Here is a 16933-nt window from a genome sequence, read left to right on the forward strand (position 1 = left end):
AACTATTGTGTTGATCTTTGAAATTGTTCTTTCTATAATTTTTCCCGTTTGAGGGCTGTTGGACATTATTCGTTTGAACTATTACTGATTTATTAATTGTTGTTAAGAAGGGAATATTAACTTTGAAAATAAATTAAAATAAAATAGCACTCTTTTATTAAAAAAGCTCTCTCTTGAATTGTTTCTGTTCAAGGAATGTCGGAGGTAATTAGTCATTTTAATTATTTAATTTTAATTTTTTAATTATATAAAATTTAATAGGGAGAATAAACTTTGATAGTAAAATATAATAAATGTTGATCTTTAAAATGGTTCTTTCTTGAATTTCCCAGTTTTAGGGATGTTAGAGATAATTAATAATTTTTGTAAAAATTATTACTATTTAATTACTATTACTATTACTATTACTATTATTTACTATTTAATTACATCTATTAATTTTTATTCTATGTATGCACTTTACTCTTGAAAGTAGAGAAATGAAATAAAATAAAATTAATTAAATCATTATATATTTATTATTTAATTATGTCTATTTTATGTGTTATTCAATTCTTCTTGTTAATCTTTATTTTTAAGTAGGGTGATTGAACTTTAAAAATTAAATAGTTCTTTCATAAATATGAGGGACGTTGGAGACCGATTTTTTTCTTCTGATTAATCCTTTGTGGTTTTTGGGGATTTATTAAAGGTATTTTCTCTGGATCCTTTGCATGTGTGATTAATGGCTTCCACAGTGATTTCTCTTTCCTGAATCCTAACATACACACAGAGTGTTGAACTTTGGCCCTGACCCCTGGAGGACATTGGACCGCCTGCAGTAGTTTTTTTTTATCTCTAGGAGATTCCTTGTTTAATCTTGCCTCTCTGTGTTGTCTTTGGCCTCCTCCTCCGTTTGTTTGTGATTTCAAACAGAGCTTATGATAACAGAGTTGAGCTCTCTCATGAGACAGAGCTCTGATAAGGGTCTTGATATCAGGTCACAAAGAACCAGGTCTGGTTATCCCACAACTTGACCCAGACAAGGAAAGCCTCTATTTTATTGTCTGAAGAAGTGTAAGGAGTATAGATTAAACATGAGCAAGGTCACTGCGATCTTCTGATATTTTTGTAGGTCAAGGGCTTTTGGTTTTACGTCACCAGGAAGGGATCTTTAACACACATTCCTGCTCTTTTCATTTTAAAGTCCCTTATTGCTTGGAATCGTATCTCAGTCCACATCTGATTGCCATCATAAAGTTCATGTGCGGGCTTGACATGCTCTCTAATGCTTTCATCACATGTACTCAGGTTAAGGAAGATAGAGATTGTGGTTATATCACATTTTATGTAATGCATGAAATAATTTATAATTTCAATTATTATGATTTTTTTTTATTATTGTTTCTTTTTTTCTATTTTAATTATTTTATTAATTAGCTTTTTGTATTATTTCTATTTTTAATTAGAGAGATACATTTTTTATAAAATAAATAGTGCACTTTAAGGACTGTTTAAGCACTATTTATTTAATTTCATTTCTATTTAGTTCAGTCTCCTTGCTTAAAATATAAATAATAAAACTTAAAAATTAGTAAAAAGTAAACAGAGTAGTTAAATAATAATAAAAATAAAAATAATTAAACAGTGAATTCATAATAATTAAATAATTAAAATTAAATTAAAATGGAGAAAAAAGAAAATTCTGAAAGAAGAAAGTTACGTACACCTAGGATGCTTCGAGGGTGAGTAGAAGATGGACAGATTTTCATTCTCGAGTGAACTATTCCTTTAAGTTTTGTGGTCCAGGGTCACAAATATTGCTTAGTGCACCTTTAAGAACTAGTGTTTTAAGAACAATAGTCTTTATGATTATGACTGCGTACACAAAGCATGGCAACACTTTGTCTGTGAAGAAGTAGCTATAGTGGATGAAAACTGTCGAACAGTAAGAAGGATTGTGTCCAAACAACAGAAGTACTGCAGGAAAGTGACAGCTCGAAGATCCTGTTTCCTTTGTAATCGGAAAATTATGTGACAACAGGCTCTTACATGCAAAACAGATTTTTCTCACATTCTTAAAGCATAGTAATATTTAAAACAAAACATATAATAAATGACTGATGACGTCAAGTAGAGTGCTTTAATGCTTTGAGCTGTCTGGTGGTCAGGACCTCTTGTTCTTATTATGGCAATGATATTAATCAGTGATGAATGTGTTGACATAACTGCATGCATCTGTTCTTCAGCCGTTTAATGCCCCTATATGTTGTCTCACCTCTCCTCTTCTCCTACCATATTCTAAGGGACTCCTTCTCTTTTTGTTTTGGCATTTACGTAATATTCAAATTCTTCCATTCCTCCTTTTCACGTAAAACAACCGTCTGACTTTGATCAAGCAAACCACAAACTTTGAGTCAAACATAACTGAAACATCACACCAGTGTCTCTTGCACAACATTGGAGATTTGGTTTCTTTCAGTTTTTCCATCATCATACCATCTGTCACAACAAGAAGTGGACTGGACAGAGCTATTAAACATCCGTCAACCCTCATTAATATCATATCTAGAAAATGTCCCTGATGCTCTTTTGATTTCAGACAAAAGGCTGCCAAATGTATAGTCAAGACCGAGTACTCTCAAAAAACAAGCCTTTTCCACAAAAAAGGTAAACATTTTTCCAATGTTCTGTTGAAAAATTGGCTTAACTTTTAGAAAATATGTACATATATATATAACATTGTTTGATCATATGTTTATGATCATATCATATATATTAATCTTACTAATATTTTAAATCATGTTGTACAGTACTTATTATGGTATTGGCAAGAAAAAGTTAGCAAAATCCACCACGTGTAGTTTAATCATATTCTAACTCAAGAGCCAAATACATTTGAAAGTCTATTCCTCATGAAAGGTTGCTTTTGGTCAAATGACTGAGACTCTTATCGAGTGTCTATCTCCCAGAGAGCCGCTTTCTACAAAGCTTCAGGTACGGTGGACAGCAGACAGAATGGCTCCAGACAGCTTGTTAACCTTGAATCCACATAGAAGCAAAGAGGTGCAGGACTGCTATATGTGGCCAAATGAGCTGGAAGCAGCGGACCTCTAGACCCCTGTACAGTCTGTTTTCATTCCTCTACATGTCCCAGTGTCTCTGCCGAGCTCAATGGGAAAACGATACCGGTTATACACTCTCCTCAGACCATAGCCTCTGTGTTCAGACGGGGATTTGATAATATCAAACCTGACATCATGGAGAAAAAACCAGACAGAAGGAAAAAATTGGACTTCTAACAACTTTCTCAGCTGTTTCTCATAGAGTTAGCTGGAGAAATAAAAATAGACAGAAATTAAACAGCTGCTGTGATATTGTAATTGTAAAGAGCAATGAAGTTAGTATAGATAGTGGGAGAGAATTTGATGAGAAATTCTCAAAATTGTTTGATTGCAGATTTTGCTATATTGGTGGTCTGAGACATTGTTAAGATCTCTTATGAAACTCTAAAACTTGAGATTGCTGGGGATTCTTTTTCTCACAAAGAAACATTTAGAAGCTTTAAAGGAGCAGTTAATCCAAAAAACAGGAAAAGTGAATAATGACAAAATACTGTAAGCAAGATTTTTGATTTACGTTCCAATTTTTTGGTAAATTTAGTCTAGGAGAACAATTGGGATTATGAAGATTGCGTTTGTGAATTTTCTTTCTTTTGAGATGAATACATATTTCAACATAATGGAGGACATTTAAGAACAATCAGATATCAAGGCGTTTTGCTGTAGGTAAACAGCTCAATTACTTATAATTTACTTCTAAATTACTAAAATACTTCTAAATAACGGTCATAATGATCGTGACTCAGCTTTGTGATTTGAAATCCTTTGTAATTTCAGACAATACTGTGGTTCTAATTATGATTTACTATTCCTCCATACTTTCGTTTTCTTATATCTCTCCCACTGTCCGTATTTTGTCACACAAAGTGGCACAGCAGCAAAAGTCATGCTATTACATTCCTCTCTGCCCTTATTCTTTCCAGCTGTTTGAAAGACCCTGCTTGCAAATTCATCTCTGAAGATCTTATCAACCCGACTGTTTACTTTAACATGCAATGCAGCTGCAAAAATCCACCACAACTGAAGTATGCATCAAAGAAACCCAATCTGTCAAAACAAGCAGCTTTCCTCTGCGCACGATGACTGGAGACGGCGTGAAATTATAAATGGGCTGGCGGTCTGGGATTCAAACAGAGCAATTATTATGTATTCATACTGGAAGTTGATTTGAGGGTGCATGTTCCGATTTTAGTGGCTCATTTATTTTAGGCTATTACTAAATTGCATTAGATAAAAACACACTTGTTTGCTCTCTTGACAATTATTATTTTTTTTTTTTTGCTTTTTTTAGTAGTCTAAATGTATCCGTTATGGCCTAAGAATCTTTTATCTGTAACACAAATTTATTTGAGCTTTTTTGGCTCTTGTTTCCCACTGTCAAAGCCATAATACACAGCGCTGTTGTTTTGTGAACAGCAGTGGATATATTTGACAGAAGTGACATCCACTTTGTCATTGCAGACCCTGGTGAGTCTGCAGAAGAAAAGTAAAACAGCAAGAGCTTGCGCCCTCTTTCACTCACAAACATTGAACACTAGATAAATGAGACATTGTGTCTGGCTACAAGCTATTGTCAGCGTGAAAGAGAGGCAAATTCAATGTGCATGTCAATCACTTGACTTTTAACCAGTGGGTCTCACTTAATGGGAATTTGACGGGATGACAAACAGATGGCCACTGTTAAATCAAATTACTCCAAAGATTGTTCAGTGGAGGATGAATTCAGACTGGAATTGATTCAGGAGTAGCTTTGGAATTTAGTTCTGTACTTTCCAATTATCCTTAATCTTCCACAAAAGTGATTTTGTAAAGAATCAAGCTACTGCTAGACATTTTTTTTGCATCTTAGGTTTTGTGTATTGCACAAATCTACAATTGAATGATGCAGACCCCACTCTGAGTGTTGTTTTCAAGCCTGTCTGAGATTTTTAAAGCATTGTTAACTCTGGTAATAAAACCTGTTGATATTTCAGGGCTATGCAAATGGTTGGTTTGATAGGGACAAAGAAGAGAGGGGTCATTGCCTGTTTGTCTAGTAAACAAAAACAGTTCTTGGCAAATCTTTGGGTAAACATCTGTACAGTTAATGAATCACATGTGTAACTTTATGTTTGGGTGAATGACAAGTACTACGAAAACAAAATCCTCTTCATTTCATAAATCACCACTGAATAAAGTTGTTACCCTAAATCCATTGTGTCGTGTAACCTATTTACTCTAATTTGAGGTCATTTACATGTGGATGTTAATTGCACTGGATGGCTCGCTGATGACGCTGTCCTAAATAAACTGTAGGGTGGCTGTTCCTTTTTAGAAACACACTTATCAACATCTTGTCAGCTCCTTTTATAAGAGGCCTTTTGCCTTTTAGGGGACCGAGACTCGCTGTTTGAGTAAGTCTGAGTAAGATTGTCTGAGAATGTGTTTTGGGCCTATGCTGGATCCCAGATGATTCATCACCAACTTCAGTGCAGTTTTTATACAAAAACAGCTAGATGGAAAGTTGAGGATTGCTTTACAGTATGTACTAGATATGCAAAGAGTCCCAGTTTGCAAACTAAGAATACACATTAAAAGTATGTACGTGGCTGGGGATGGGAGTATGACAACGGGAATACACATTATAAACTTCTTCTTGATTGCACAGGCCCTTTTGTTGTAAAATTAAAACAAAAATATATCATTTGGACACCCTTTATTGTGCTTTTTTATGTCATTTGTAACACAGTCGACAGATTAAAATCGTATATATTATTTATTATGGACAGTATGCATGCACTGGAAGCTTCATTAACAAAAATGGCAATAAAGCTCTTTCTGATTCAGAATGCAGGAAGATATGACTTATTGTTTTTAAATCTTTAATTGATTGATGATTTCTCTTTTCCGTATACACCATATGAAAAAAATGCATGTTTGTTTATTTTAGCACATCACCTTTTTCGATGTGCAAACCCTGAATCCCAGGTTTCTTTATGAAGTATCACACATTTTTGAGCTTTTCTAAAACTGCATGCTAATATCTTGTGTATTCTTGTGATGCTCCATGTATGAAGTGCAAATAAGGGAGCTTTGCTTCATTTTAATTGATTGTCTGAAAATATAACAGGGCCCATGCTATATTTATTCATTGCATAAACCTCTTTATAGGCTGGAAGTCTGTGTTCCATCACTTGTGTTTAATGGTGATGTCAGCACTCGCAAACCTTCATATTTTATATATATAAATATATATATATAATTTATATTAACCATACCGCATAATCATGTATGGAAAGTCATTCAAAAATGTATGGAAAGTCTTACTTACTAACGGCACAAACTCATTCATACTGATAAAATATCATAGATTTCAGCTGAGCACGCTGAAAAGAAACTCAGCACTGTTCTCCCAGACAGGAAATGAAAGCAGCTTGAAATGAAAGGAGTCAGAAGCAGACAACTTTCCCCCTGGCTTCTGACCCTGGCGGCTGTGTGTTTTCATAATTTTCTCTCATGATCGATTGCAAGAACATCGACAGGCCAGTCAGTCACTCTGTGCCCCAGCTGGTATAGTTTTCTTGGTTAACCGCAGAATTCACAGTACTTTATAGTGCTGAAGTCAGGGGCAGAGTCTCTGTTAATCTCAATTATGAAGTCAGAGCTGTCATCATACGCTGACCCTAAGGAGAACAGAGCATGACTTATAGCCTTATAGCGATACTAAATTGTTTTAATGGGATTTTTAGTGAACTACTTCAATCTTGTGCTATAGGCAATGCAAATAGAGAGTGAGACCAGTGCACAGAACTGTCATCAATACCAGTTTTTCAGATTCTTCAAACAATCTCAAGTGATCAACAAATCTAAAGTAATGCTGTTGAATGTAATAATTTACATCATAAAAGAGGCTTGTTTAATTTATTTATGTGCACAAAAACCATACAAAAATGTGTGTATCTTTAATGACATGTTATCATAAGGACAGACAGTCATTAAATGATACTCATTAGAAAGAATCATAAGAATCATTAGTTCTGGAATCAGACTACAACGGTAACGTTGTTTTTTGGATTCACATACAAGAACCAATTTTCAAGAGTCATTAGTTTAGGAATCAGACTATACTGGTCACGCAATATGTTTTGATTCTTTACTGGCCACACAGTAATCAGAAATCAGGTATAAATATATATATATATATATATATATATATATATATATATATATATATAAATGGGAGAATATATATATAGTGAAATGTATATTTATTATGTAAAATATATATTTTTGCTAAATATAATGACAGATTTTAGCCAGTTATCCCAGTCTGTCTTACCCATGACATCTTACCATAATTGCATCATACTAACAAAAGATTCATGTTTTAATACTGTTGCTACTTGAAATGCACATTCTTCCAGAACAATTACTGCCCACTCTCAAGTGTTCGGCTGTTGTACCATATAATTTAGTATTCACAGAGTTCATTGCTCAAAATTCCATGATGCAAAGCCATGAAGCAAATCTTCAGTGTGTAATTAAATGTGTGAGTGCTCCCTGCGGACTCAAGGTGTTACTGAATCATTGTGCTCTAGATGAGAATAAACTTACGCACTATAAATGACCTTGGGGATGGCAAGGTCATCGCTGATGTGTTGTGCTGTTTGCAAGCGAGTGAGCATGCCTTGAGAACTCATAATCTGCACAGAGATGCCCTTCACATTTCCAATTTCTTCTCTCTCTCTGACTGTTGGCACTCTGTTACTGATGGGGTTGCTATGGTGATGCCGTAGTGCTTTCTGAAAGCATTCAAAAAAAGGCTGTAAAGTGTGTATTTTAGGTCCTGTATTTCCCATGATAAATTACAGGCCTGCAGAAAGTGTCATTGGACGAATGTGCAGTAGTCTGTCCCTTCTGAAAGCTGACAAGGTGTCATATTTAAAGGAGAAATGTCCTTGTAAGAGAGTGTGCTTAAAGGTCCCGTTCTTCGTGATCCCATGTTTCAAACTTTAGTTAGTGTATAGTGATGTTGGTAGATATAAATAATATATAATAAATAATAAAAAATATAAATAATATATAATAATATATAATTGTATAAATAATATCTGTAAAATTCTAAAGCTCAAAGTTCAATGCCAAGCGAGATATTTTATTTAACAGAATTCGCTTACAAAAAACGACCCATTTGGACTACATCCCTCTAATTCCTGCAGTAATGACGTCACTAGAACAGTTTTTTGACTAACCTCCGCCCACATGAATTCACAAACAGGGGGGGGCGTGGTCTTGTTGCGCTCCGACGGAGAAGAGGATGAGCTGCGTTTTTGTTTGTCTGTGCAAAAAAAACTAATGCAATTTTCATGTGCATCTCGTCAGTAAAAACGGTCCTGTGATTATAAGTACATCCAGCACATGCTCCTGCCCACTTGCTTCTCAAAACTAGACCAATCACGTTTCCAGGAGGGCAGCGTGTGCTCAGCTGCTGTCGAATCACAACACAGGAACCGCTGGCACTATCAGAACTCGTTACATATTTCTGAAGGAGGGACTTTATAAAACAAGGAAGTCATCAGCCCGTTTTTATGACAGTGAAAACAGCGGTATACAGATACTGTGTTTTTTTACACACAAAACATGAACACATGTTATATTGCACACTGTAAACACAATCAAAGCTTCAAAAAAGCACGAAAAATGGGACCTTTAAGGAACATACATTTCCTTACAAGGTTTACAGGGGTATATAAATACACTCAAATACTGACAAATACAGTATATTAAAGCAAAAGAAGCTGTGACCATTGCCATTATTGGATGTTTACAAATTGAGAGTTGATTTTTAAAAAATATTTTTAATGTTTTTTATCATTTTAAATTAACATATAATCCATCATCCAATTAGATTTTAGAGTTGGAACTATCTATTTTGTAAAAAACAATATTTATAAGTTTACTTTTTTCTGATATATTTATGGTATATAATATTTTTATGTAAGATACATTTTTAACTAATAATTTGTGATGTTGTTTAATTAATATAAACATACATCCCATCATTTAGAGTTGGAAATCCATTTTATATTTTGGATTTAAAAAAAAAAAAAATTTGTATTTAAAAAAACTTTAGTTACCAAAAGTTTTTTTTTTTCACATCCAGTTACATTTTTGAAAATATATATATAATTTCTTTTTTTTGCTCTAGCCACCTCTTGGCACTCCTCCCCAAGGGGGGTGATTTCATTACAATATTAAGGATTACATATGAATCATTTGTTCCAGGCTAAATGTTCCATGTTTCTGTCACCTTAGGGGAAAAAGGAGTTGATATTGATATGAGCACTACACACACCCACACCCACACCCACACACACACACCAATGCAAACACATGCTCCCTAGAGCAGGAACCTGTCAGCGCATTACAGGGATGCCTCTTTGTCACGATGTGGTCAAGGCTCGCTGGAACTGGGCCACATATCTTAATCTAACAGATCAGAGCGCTCATGCGAGCCCTGATGGCTGAACATTTGGGTGTCTTTTCATTTTGAGGATTAGGCTTTTTTTAGGCCACCCTTTATTCGATTGAAAATGCAATTTCCCAAGACAATGGGGGTTGAGTGGAAGCCATGTCACTGCGGCCGACCCGGGATGATACGTCATGTACCTTCACTAATGTCATTATTGGCAAGCAGCTTTGATGGAATATGTTGACTGATTGCTAGGGTGTTCTGTGTTGTTACTAGTTCTGGTTGGTTACTGGGTTTTCTAGGTTGTTGTCTATGATAAATATAGATAGGTCTGTAGGTATGTGACACATCTTCAGCATTAAGTTGAGCAAACAAACTATAAAAAGTAGTTTGAAGCAATAATTGTTCATCCTCCTCTAACTCCTGTGTGTTTCCTTAGTGTAGCATTACACAAACATGGGCAGCCAATATAGTCTAGTATTTTTGTATTTAAAGGCAGATAATATGCTATCTCAGAGTCTCAGTTCCCTGACTGATGTCCGATTCAACATCAGTCAGCTTCCTTGATTTATCTTTGAAAGACATCTGAGAACTGGACAGGTTGATTGACCGCTCTCTCTCTATCTCTCCGTGCATATGTGCATGCATGTGTGAGAAAAAACACATGCATGCATGTTTACACTCTGGATCCGCCTGGAGTGGAAACATATCGGCATAAATGCAGCTTCATCTCCCTTCAAACTGGCTCATCCAATTCTCAGAGCATCTAAAAAAAATTTATAATTTCAGAATAGGCATGCAGTGGGTTCTCCACAGAGCAGCTCTTTGTTGTCTGGTTTTGGCTTTACAAATGTTTGCATTAATTTAATCTCACAGTTTTAATCCAGTTGACACAGTTGGATGGCTTGATTGTCTCTCCATTGCTTTTGTTTGACAGCTTGTTAGCTTTGTTTGTGTCTGTTGATGCACGAGTATTTGCTCTTCACATGCATAGCAGTAAAGCTCATTAGTGAGACTTTGTCACAGCGCTCTCCAGCCAAGAAATATGTTGATTACAGTATCTCATGTGCAATCAAGTGTCAGAGATTTACTGTATGTGGTTAATGAGGTGAAAACTACTTTTTATGTAATCTTCATGAATGCAGATTTAGATTATAACCAAACGCAGACTTTTAAAGGAATTATTCACCCAAAAATGAAAATAATGAACATTGGATCGCTTTAATTGCATTTGCCCCCATTGTTGAGCTTCATAGATGCGATGAATTGTCCTTGTATTCAAAAGATCCTTATAAATATTGTTAAAATGTTCTCTTTATACTGTTTGTTTCACAGAACAATAGATAGCATATGGCCTTGAAACGACATGAGGGTGAGTAAAAAATAATAGAGCTGTCATATTTGCTGAAATATTTATTTAAAGAGTTCTTTTAACAATGAATGCAATTCACGTTTTCCCAAAAGCATTTTTTCTATTCTAAATTATCATAAAACGAAATACGTTCTATTGAAACTGTTTTGCAGGATTCAAGGGAATAAATGTCTTTAGCATTCCTTAATAAAGACTGGGCACCTTGAGGAGAGAAGCATCCCATTATAAGGGAGCAAATGAAAATACCATCATCATATGATGCAGGAGTAAGTGCTAGCACATGATTTTGATGACATTTATAACATTCCCAAAGCTTCTGCAGAAGCAAAAGTAGTTTGTCACTGTCGTGCACTGTTAAGTATTTCGCCGTAACATGCTTTTGTGACCTTGTAACATTCTACAAAATGTCTTTTTGTAAATTTTTCTAATTCTCTGCCATGTACTGAGGGTGTTTTTGTTAGATCTTTCTGTTTTGTATCTCACCCAGCAAATTTAAAAGGTTCGACTAACATTAGCAGAATGGTTTTCATCGAAAAGTACGGAGCGTTGGTCAGCAATATCCTTCTACTCTTCTCTTTAAAGCCAAGACTGCTGCTTTGAGTCTGGAACACTGCTGATCATGCATAAAGGGTAAATAAATTGTGCGTCATAGTGGGTTTTATGTAAACGGTCAGCAAATGAAAAATGCAGAATGGGTTCCAGCCCGTGGAAGGTCTGATTGCCATCCCTGATGAGAGAACCGTCTGCCTTTAGAATGCGTTCTCCTTTGGTTTGGTTTCTCAGTTGCAATGATCATTCGACTTTATCATGTGGGTTCCCCTCGTGCCGCAGAGGCGTTCTGTCTGCTTCTGCCATTAAACGCCGGGCTTCCAACAGGATCATAGCGTAGCCAAGCATTAGATTTAATGTTGTGCTTAGTTAAGCGCTTCCAGTCGTCTCTGAAGGAGGAATAAACCAACCCTTTTTATCATCTTGGAAACAAGCTTCAAACTAATTTCTTTCAACTCTCATCCACTTGATCACAATCTTCCTACATCATCAAGAGCAAATTAGCTTAATAATTCATAAACTGCATAAGTGCAATCGAAGATTTGTGTGTGTTCTGGTTTCATTTCTGCTTTTTATTTGTATTTTTATTTGTTTTTGTTTTTTTTTAGTAAAAAAATAGGAAAAGTAGATTTCTTTTTACTTGGTCAAAATTTTGGGGCTGGTATGAAATGTTATTAATTTATTTTGTTATTTTTTAAAAGACGTCTTTTAAGAAGGCATCTATTTGAACAAACAAATTATATTTAAAAGTATTTTCAAGTTTTCAGTTTTTTTCTAAACTGAATTTTTCAGTCTTCAGTGTCACATGATCAATCTAAAATCAATCTAATATGCTGATTTGCTTCTCAAGTAATGTTTCTCATTATTATTAAGGAATGCAGTTGTGTCAATTAGTCAATTAATTTGTGAAAAAAATAAAATAAAAATTCAGGATTCGTTCTGTAAAAGCCCATAAATAAAAGACCCTCCAGCAAAACTAAGAGCAATTCCAGGGAACGGCAAAGAGAGAGTGAATATTGCATTTACAAGGCTGGCTACGTGTATACAAGGAGGTTCTTGTGCAGTTGTGGTAGGGGTAGAACAGACCTGATGATGTTCATAATTAAGATATGAGATCCAGAAATAAGAAATAAAAATGGAGTGATTGTTTTTGTTTTGATTCTGCTGGGACAGATAAGAGAGCTCTCGCACAAAACAATCAGACGCTGCTTGTTGAGGTTTTTTTATGTTTGGACATGGTGAAATAGTTCAGATAATCAGACAGGCCTAAACAAACATGCCCTCTTTACACTAGTGCTCAGGAAGATGCTAATAGGAAATTCCAATAAAGCTGTTCGGTAGGGAGTATTTTTAATAATAATAATAATAATAATAATAATTCCTTACATTTATATAGCGCTTTTCTAGACACTCAAAGCGCTTACATAGTCAGGGGGTATCTCCTCATCCACCACCAGTGTGCAGCATCCACCTGGATGATGCGACGGCAGCCATAGTGCGCCAGAACGCCCACCACACACCAGCTTACTGGTGGAGAGGAGACAGAAAGCATTTGAGGAATGTTCTACAAAACAATCAGATCACTAAATATTAGTTCATAAATAATAGTACATAGAAAGCTGCATCTTTTCCATGTGAAAAATAATCACATTCTCACCTGTCTTCACAACAGCAGTGATTCTGTCCAAAAAAAATACAGTAAAGCATTTCTATATACACTAATCGCTTCCACAGGCAATTCTTTGTAACGGCTCTGCCAGATCCTACCGGATCCAGTTACACAGACTTTATAAGCTGTGAAATTCCTGAATGTTCTGATAAAGGCAGGTGCTGATGCTTCCAATGATGATAAGCTAAGATCTCAGTGTAATTATCTGCAATGCTAAACAAAAGACTGGACTTCAACGTATACATTTTCAACATATATGAACATAGTACAAAAGTTGGCAAAATAAAGAAAGACACTAATGAAAGACATCGGTCAATATCTGAGAAATCCATCATTTATGTCTGCTTACACTCAGAACAACTGAATAAGGGTAAACATGCACACTGAGAATTATTCTTACCCCTGACCCCTATCAACCAATCACCTTGTGACCTCTCAACTCTGCTTTGAAGTCATTGATTGACACCTAGTGTTAATAAATCAGATTCCAGCCTTCTAATAACAAATTTCCTGATGGCCAAGCAATAGTTATAGATATCAGTGAACAATTATGTAAAAATCTACACCATACATAATGTAAGATAGATCTTTATTTCCTGTTAAGCATCTTGAATAAATATACAGACAAACTGTGAAGCATGTGCTCTGCTGTAAGTCTGTAGAACCATTCTAGAATATACAAAGTGATTCACGTTTTGTTCATGAATATTAGCCTTTGTATGATTTGCATTTATGCCAAATTAAAGCATTTAAGTCTGTCTGGAAAATACTGTGGCATATTTAAACAAAGGCTCTAAATCTACATTAGTAATCACACATTACTCACACTTATTTACAGAGTAAACACGCCATCTGGTGGTTTCGCAGTGCATGACTCTTTCAAATACTGTATATAGATTTGGAATCTATTACTTAGATGACTTCTCCTTGTATTATCCCATGAAAACGTTTTCCTCCATGGATATAGTCTTGGAGAAAAATTTTTTTTCAAGATCCTCAGCATATATATATATATATATATATATATATATATATATATATATATATATATATATATATATATATATATATATATATATATATATATATATATATATATATATATATATATATAATATCATGTTAAATTGAATGTCTGTTGAGCTATAGTAGAATTTATATGTTTATATTTATATAGTATTGTTTGTATTTATACTTTTAAATTAAATATATTTTGGTTAAAAAAAATATTTTGAATTATACATCAATATAAATAAAATATAAATATAAAGAAATAGTAATTTCTTATATCGAAAAGATATTGATTATCTTTCCTCTCTTGTTGCTTCATGCATATAATGTAACATTTATAATTGATTTAAGGATTGCTCCGATTACTATGCATTATTTAATCATTACACAGAATGACCTGCTGATTCAATTATTTTTTAATGATTAATAAGGTAAAACGTAGGTTTGTAACTTTATAGTTCACTCATGAAGAACTGAAGATCTACATTTGTAGAAACAAATTGAACCCAACATGATTTTTCTAAACAATTTTTGCCTTTCAAAAGTACAAGTTGAATCAACATTATGTAAATATAACCATGCTGATATGAATTCAAGACCTTACAGTAGTAAAACTTCTGGATACACTTTACTGAATGTTTCTCTTGATCTTCATATCTTCTTGATTTAAAGGTATCTTGAAATTTGTTTCTTTATAATTTGTGCGTATGAATTTGTTTATATGTCAATATTATTATTAAGTTCCAGCATTCCCTTGAACCTACACTGGATAAGGCCTGCACCATGAGGTCAGTTTAGCTGGCCAGGTACAGTAAGTTTCAGTTTTTTTTGCCCCATCTCTTGGTTTAAGGTATAGGCTACCATCAAAGTAGCTCAGCTTTAATCAGTGTTCATTACAACAGTAACTTACGCTCCATGGATAACCTGCTCTGGGGCAGGTCATGTTCTGGTATAGAGATCCCCAGCTTCTCTTGCTTCAAATTAAAGAACACTAAAAAAATGTTTTTTTTTTTACTTTTAGATGAGTGTTTATTATTATTATTATTATTATATATGATTTATATAAATATTATACCCTACACTAGTCAATTTAGTTTAATTATAATTATTAAGCTTTCATTTTAAATGAATATAAATATATAAAGATATGCAATATAAATAAGGTTTAAAATCAATAGTTTTAAACATGAGCATTTCAACTTTTACGTGCACTGATGTGGCAAGCTGTCCTCTCTCATGGATAGATCGTTTCGTCTTGCTTTATTAATGTGTTTAAATTCTTCATATTTTTCAATCTTTTGATCTTTGGTAGTGAATCACACTGACTCTCTTGCAAGAAGTGAGTCAGAGTTTCCAGGCATATGATTGGCTGTTGATGTCACACTTCATAAACTCAGGATCAAAGCCTTATTTTGAGAAAGAAAGTTTATATCAATGATTGTGATGATGATAATCCTGTAACCCTAAGTTTGTTCGGTCACCATCATGGTACAAGCTCATGTTTTGAAGTGTACAGCATGCATGGGAACTCCTTTGATACTGTTTAAATTAATTTGCTTCACATGAGTAAGCAGAGTCAGAGCTTTTTGTAAAGGGTTGTGAATTTAAACAAGCTAAAATGTTATTTTGTTATATTTGTGCAGTATTTTTTTTTTTTTTTTGGTCACAACACTGTTCCAATACTGCAATTTGTGTTAATTAATCAACTTTGATTATTGCACTACTCTAATGTGGAAAAATAATAATAATAATAATAGCCTAAAGGAATTAATAAACTTTCATACATTGGGTGTGTCCACTACAAAAACAGTCATGTAATGCCAGTAACCATGCAATGCAACATATGTTTTGAACTATGAACAGCTCTTATGATCCTTTGTTGCCAAGGCAAATTGGCTTTTTTTCTCTCTCTCATTCTTCTGTTATTTTGTTCAGAAAAATCCATAAAACGCATGTAGCCTAAACCGGAGGTTAAGCAACTCAAATGAACAGAGGCGCATAGCCTCCAGACCATAGAGGAGCCAACAATATACAGATGATAATAGCGTTTCACATTGTTACAAATATTATTTAGTCTGTCCTCTCGTCTATTTCCCTATGTAAATCATTCAGCCCTATGTTGTAACACGTGGGTGCGGTCTCTTCTCAGAAGGGCTGGGGGTTTTCAGGCGCGTGCGTGTGTTTGTTTATGAACTCCACCCGGAATTCCTGTCTATACCTACTGCTTCTACACAACAGCAGCTGTGTGACACATACAAATACAGGTATTTGCCTTCTTTTAGCTTCCTCTCTCATTTTCAAAACTTTCTAAGCAGCGTGAAGGTTAATAGATTTGAGTTTGGCGTTTGTGTTTGCATAGCGATTTGTGTAACTGTTGAGTTTTGCCAATGTAAACTGAAAGTGGTCCTCTCATATTAACATGAAAGTCATCTTGATAGTTTTACAAATAATAATAGTAGTAGTAGAAATAATTAATTGTATCTATGGGCGCCTTTACTCAAGTAAAACTTACATGCAAATAAAACACAAGCAACAATAAAATTCAAAGCCCACATTCATAGTTTTAGAACCATTAGGCAATACATAAAATATCACCGGGGTGCCTGCCTAAAAAGATGCGTCTTCATACGAAATTTGAAAGGAGGAAGAGAGTCACTATTACAAAAAGTAAATTCTACAGATGAGGAGCAACGTAGCTAAAATTTCGAGATCCCATAGAGACAAACAAACGTGTACGAGGAAGAACTAAAGAGAATGTAGACGAGATTTTAGAGTTCGAG

This window comes from Carassius gibelio, chromosome A17 (genome assembly GCF_023724105.1).
Source record: "Carassius gibelio isolate Cgi1373 ecotype wild population from Czech Republic chromosome A17, carGib1.2-hapl.c, whole genome shotgun sequence".
NCBI lineage: Eukaryota > Metazoa > Chordata > Actinopteri > Cypriniformes > Cyprinidae > Carassius > Carassius gibelio.